Source organism: Leucopleurus acutus (assembly GCF_964270905.1).
Source record: "Leucopleurus acutus genome assembly, chromosome: 10".
NCBI classification, from domain to species: Eukaryota; Metazoa; Chordata; class Mammalia; order Artiodactyla; family Delphinidae; genus Leucopleurus; species Leucopleurus acutus.
In genome coordinates this window covers 95,120,232-95,126,231 of record NC_139153.1, presented here as the reverse complement: position 1 = coordinate 95,126,231, position 6,000 = coordinate 95,120,232, and the positions used below count along the sequence as shown (strand labels likewise).

Sequence of the window (6,000 nt, the reverse complement as noted above, 5' to 3'; positions counted from 1 at the left end):
CCCAGTTCTACTATTCAACAGTCTTTCCATCTTGGGCAGTTACTTGACCTCCTTGGGTCTCAGTTTCCCCACTGAGGGGAAAGTGGGGATAACCCTATATGTTTTATCGAGTGGTGGGGAAGATTTCAATTGGTTAATACATGTGAAGTTCTTAGAGGTGTCTGGTGCAAAGTGCTATATACATGTTAGGAAAATATAGCAGCCAGAGGTAAGGCCCTTCTCCAATTTTCTTGGACTCCATAGGGCCCTGAAGGCTGGTACAGCTTGCAGGAGCAAGAGAGGCCGCAAAGTGGGCTGAATTTCCAGCCAGACTGAGGGAAGTGGTTGAGGTCTGAGCTGGGAAAACAAATGTTACCATAACATCCTATGCAACCAAGTTCTCAGACCGCTTGCCTTTAGGATTACTGGCGCAGCCAGAAGCAATTCTATTCTGAGAAAATTAGTGCTGGTGGTAACGCTAAATCAAGGACAAAGAAAGATGAGTGATTTTATGGGCAATCAGACACGTGCAGCCACGTGGGTCACAGAGTCCTCGAGGACCTGAAACTGTTCCCTTCAGACAAGGGGTCAGGATCTCAGCACCGGCACTCAGCTTTGGTGGGCTGGCCTGGGAGCCCCGCTGACCATCATTGGAAATAGCGTCTCAGAGGAAGCCCACCTATAATTCCAAGTGCTCTGTCGCAAAGTTATGCGATCAGCTGCAGGCTCAAGGAGGAAAGCAGCTCGTCGTTCACAACACATCTGGGAAGCTCACAAAGACGAAGTAAGATCCTGTCCCCTCCCCCGGGCCGGTCGGCCCCCAAAGAAAGAAATGCAAAAGAACAGTCTTGTTCGACGATGAACAGGCCCAAGGAATGGACCCCCAAGGCTCGGGAACCTGGCCAGGTGTGGGTCTCCGGCAGGGGCCGCGGAAGCCCGGCCACGTGGGTCAAGCCGCCCCGCCCCCGGCCTCGTCGTCCCGCCCCCCGGCCTCGTCGTCCAGTCCCCGCGCCAGAGCCGCCGCCGCTGCCGCCGCCGCTCGGGCCTGCTGCAGGTGCGTCTGCGCTGGGGCCAGGCCGGCATGTGCGCGGCCTTCCTGGGCTCCAGCCTGGGGTCAGGCAGAGCACGCGTTCCCGCGGGGCCGAGCTCAGCGGCTGGGCGTGGACCGGGGTCTCACCGGGCCGGACGCGGAGGCGGGGCCAGCCGGCCAGCGGCGCGCCTGCGCGGCTCGAACGCACCCGCCGATTCCGGGGTCCAAGATGGTGGCAGAGGGGGAGGAGGAGCGCGAGGGGGAGGGGAGTGCGCCCAACTTCTGCGGGTGGACCCGGGAGGCAGCCCCGGCCGCAGCCGCACGTGCGGAGGCCCGAGGCCCTGTGTCTTCCCGGCACAGCGCGGCCGAGAGACGAGGGAGGGGAGGAAACGAGGTCGGAAAGTCATGTGGCCAGGGCAGGTGGGCCTGGTAGGCTGCTGTGAAGGGGGAGACCCCGGGGTCCCCGGGCAGGACGTCCCCTTGGAGTAGAGTCACTCTGGGCATTGCAGCAGCCCGGGTGGCAGATGTGGGGTGGCCTAGGCCGGCTGGTGGGCCTGGGAGGAGCGGCCAGATCCGCACGTAGTGTAAAGCTGCAGCCTTCGGGATTTGCTGAGCTGTGGGGCTGTGGGTGCGAGATGCTGAAGGAAAGGAGAAGTGGGCATCAAGGAGGATGGTGCCCTAAGGCTTTGTAGGAAGAAGTTTTGGGGAAAGTTCCGGAGTTCGGGCTTGGCTGTGTGAGGTGGGAGCGCCATCTTGAAGCCTTGGGAGGTTGGGAGATCCAGCGAGGTAGGAGAAAAACCGGGAGAGGATGGCGCCTGGAAGCCGGGAGGAGGAAGTGGTTTCCGGAGAGGTGGCCAAGTAGGAGCCTTGGGTTTAGCAAGGCTGGTGACCTTGACAAGAGCAGGTGGTAGTAGGGGAGAGGGAGTGAGTCTGCCAGTGTTGATACCTGGGGGCTAGAGCATTGCAGTTATTTAGCTCATAGGTGTTCAAAAAGTATTAGTGAACAACTGTGTAAGTTTTTGCAGTTCCTTTGCAATGTACTTACTGTGTATTTTATTTTTTAATAAATTTATTTATTTTTGGCTGCGACGGGTCTTCATTGCTGCCACGTGGGCTTTCTCTAGTTGCGGTATGCGGACTTCTCACTGCGGTGGCTTCTCCTGTTGCAGAGCTCGGGCTGTAGGCGCACGGGCTTCAGTAGTTGTGTCTCGCGGGCTCTAGAGCACAGGCTCAGTAGTTGTGGCGCACGGGCTCAGTAGTTGTGGCGCACGGGCTCAGTTGCTCCGCGGCATGTGGGAACTTCCCGGACCAGGGCTCAAAGCCGTGTCCCCTGCATTGGCAGGCGGATTCTTATCCACTGCGCCACCAGGGAAGCCCATTATCATGTATTTTAAATTAATGTTCTGTAAATTTTTTTTTCTCGAATTCCTAATATAACCTTACATTTATTGTGTTTTTCAGAATTGGTGGGGTGCCCCCTTTCTCAACAGGGAACCTGAGACATTTTTCTTTTTTTCTAATTGGGTAGGTGAGTTTCCAGTTCCACAAGAAAGCCTGGTTAAGTAGGTACTGCCATTCACCCAGAGTAATATCAGTGTTTGGGCACCTATCCTGCACCCAGAAAGCTCCCAATGACTGTGATGAATGAGTTTTTCTCTCCTGAGGCCTTTCTTCCCACCTGAAGGTAAAGGCAAGGCAGGATAATTGGTGGCTTCACCCAGGGCATTTTTCACCCCTGAGGGCTTTTGGACCAGATAACCTGAGTTCTTCCTCCTCTGACTCAGCACAGTGGGGACCTTCTACCGTACCACCGCACCACCCAGGTATTTGCTTTTGCACTTGAATCGGGATGTGAGCTTGCGGAAGCTAGAACCACTGCCCACCCTGATCCCTCAGAAACGCAGATAAATGTTGGCACAGAGGATGCTTCCGATGAATACTTTGAGGTAGCATCTTGAAAGTAGACTTATGTTCTGAGCATTTACAATCATGGAGATAAACTTCAGGTGCCACTGTTCTAAAACGTGTAAAAGTTTTGTTCTTAATCTCTCCTTTGTTTTCACATTTACCGAGAGACTTGGAGAACATCTTGTAAGTTAATGGAAAATTTAGCAAAACAATTCCTACATTCATTTAAAAAAAAAAATCATGTGATGACTAATAAAACAGGCAGTAGACCTGTTTAGTTTTTGTAACCCACAAGACCAAAATTATCTCACTGATGCATTACTTCAGATAGACATGAAAAACTTAAGACTCCACTAATAAATTAGTATGATAAAAGATTTGAAATAAAAAGAATATACATATTTAAAAGTATTTTAATTGTATACAGTTCATGAGTCTGTTTATATGCATATATATGTTTATATATATATAGGATATATGTGTATGTCAGTAGACATCATAATTCACATAAGATGAGAACTAAAGCTGTCTTCCCCCAAAGTACTTGCTCATTGCATTTCCTAGACAAACAATCTAGATACTAGTGGTTTTTGGAAATATTGAAACATGAGCAAGGAAAACTTTTTTCCATTTTATTATTTTGAGTTCAGTATTATGGTGAAAATAATTATTATTACTCAATAATGAGAACATTTGAATAGAAAAACTTAGACGAAAAATTAATAGATTAATAGATGAATTAATTAATTAGATGAATTAATAGATGAAAAATTAATAACATTTTACCCAGATAATACAAGTCTTAATTTTGTCAATTCTAATTAAAAACTCCTTCTTAATAATCTCAAAATTTTGACAACTCTTTATAATTAGCAACAAATTCAGTACTTAAGTTCAGAGTAGAATGAAGATTTGCCTTCATGTCACAGCTGTCCAGCAGAAGACCCACCATTTAGACGCTCATGCAGAAGAGCTGTACATGTAGCAGTATAGTCAATTGCTTTATGTTGATGCCTTTGTTGATTGGATTTTAAATCCTTAAATCCTTTTAAATGCTTAATGACTTTAAAAATCCTACCTTCATGTCTAAGAAAAAACATGACACTTTACTCAGGAGTTGGTCTAGAATTCTTTGAAAATAAGTGGGAATGTTGTCTAACATTTAAAAACTTAACAGAGGAAGAAAATAATTTTCTGGATCAAACTGATGTCTCCAGATTTAAATATTAGAAAGCAACAGTGCAATCAAACATCTTAGAGAGAAATAACGGAACATATTAAGCACAAAATAGCATAAGTAACTTCATGCAACATAGAAGGAGCTTTTAGTAAAGTGAAGCAGTTTTGGGAACATTAATCTTTACAGTGTTCATCAAGATGGGCAAGTTTAACATTTATCATCTATGACAACATCTTAAAGCCTCAGCTGGATCTGAGAAAAACCCCTTTTCTTGATAATTATTGAAGCTGAGTGATGGGAACACACATACGAGTTAGTAATACTATCCTATTTTTGTATATGTTTAAATTTTTCCGTAGTTAAAAAAATAAAGCATAAACTGTAGATAGTTACACCGTTACTGAGGTGTTCAAGTAGTTAGTTTTTCCAAGTCAACTGAAGTTTGTCGGAAGCTTACGCCCGTGCTGGCGGAAAATCCTGCCAAGTTGTTTTCCTCATGCTTCCTTTAAATAAAGCACTGGGGGGCTTTCCAGGATAGTCGGGCATCCCCATTGTTGCAGGCTGCAGGCTGCCCACCAGAGTGGCCCTCCTTGGCCACTGGGCATCTGAGCCTGCCCTCCTTCTCCCCCTGGCAGCCTGTCAGCCAGGGGCCTTTTTTGGCACTATCTTTGCCTCTGACCTCATGACTGCAGAGGGTCTTGTCCCCTGAGGTGGTTCTGGAAACCAACACTACACTATCTTTCTCTAACCTACTCTCTTTTTCAGAATTCCAAGCTACTTGTCCAGTCTTTTTGATTAAAGCAGAGACAGGTTACAGTGAAAATTTGTTGACATTTTGTTTGCTTCTTGTTGTTTTTAAGTGAGGTTTATTGAAATGCAACTTATATACTGTAAAATTCACCCTTTTGTTACACAGTCTATGAGTTTTGTAAAAACACCACAAAATAAAGACATAGGATTTTCCCTGGTCCTACCTGCCTTCCCCTTCCCTCAGTCCCTGGATACCATAGAGGTGATTTCTGTACCTGTAGTTTTGCCCTTTCAGAATATCATATAAATGGTCTCAAACAGTAGGCAGCCTTTTAGGTCTGGCTTCCTTCACTAAGCATAATGCTTTCCTTTTTTCAAAAGAAAGCACCTTTATTTTTATTTTTATTTTATTTTATTTTTTTGCTGTAGGCAGGCCTCTCACTGTTGTGGCCTCTCCCGTTGCGGAGCACAGGCTCTGGACACACAGGCTCAGCAGCCGTGGCTCACGGGCCCAGCCGCTCTGCGGCATGTGGGATCTTCCGGACCAAGGCACGAACCCGCGTCCCCTGCATCGGCAGGCGGACTCCCAACCACTGCACCACCAGGGAAGCCCAGCAACTTTATTTTTGAAATAATTTTAGGTTAATAGAAATGTTGCAGACATAGTATACAGAGTTCCCATATGCCATTTACCCTGTTTCCCCTAAGGTTAACACCTTACTCAGTTTAGTACAATGATCTAAACTAGGACGTTTACATTGATACAGTACCGTTAACTAATTGGCTCACTTCATATGTTGCCACTAATGTCCCTTTTCATGTCTCGAATCCAGTCCGGGATCCCACAGTGCATTTAGTTGTCATGCCTCCTTAGTCTACAAACTGGGACACGTCCCCAGTCTTTATCCTTCATGACCTTGATGGCTTTGTTGAAGAGTCCTGGCCACTTTTGCCATAGAATCCTTGCTCAGTTGGGGTCTGTCTGATGTTCTCTTACAATTAAATTGAGCTAATGCATTTTGGGGAAAAATACCACCCAAGTGATGTTTTGCTCTTCTCATGGCATCATATGATAGATGAAGATGAAGTAGTATGAGGGAGGTAGATGACGTCGGTATGTCTTAGAACTGGTGATGTTAACTTCGGTTACTTG

At 46.6% G+C, this 6,000-nt stretch overlaps 1 protein-coding gene across 1 annotated transcript in view; it reads left to right on the top strand.

Annotated features, from left to right (window-relative positions):
- Nucleotides 1–997: 997 nt before the first annotated feature.
- SIRT5 (sirtuin 5) overlaps nucleotides 998–6,000 on the top strand; it is a 28,392-nt gene continuing 23,389 nt past the window's right edge. The window contains exon 1 of the mRNA XM_082847185.1: nucleotides 998–1,033. The gene's annotated coding sequence lies outside the window, so the exon portion shown is untranslated. The remainder of the gene's footprint in view (nucleotides 1,034–6,000) is intronic.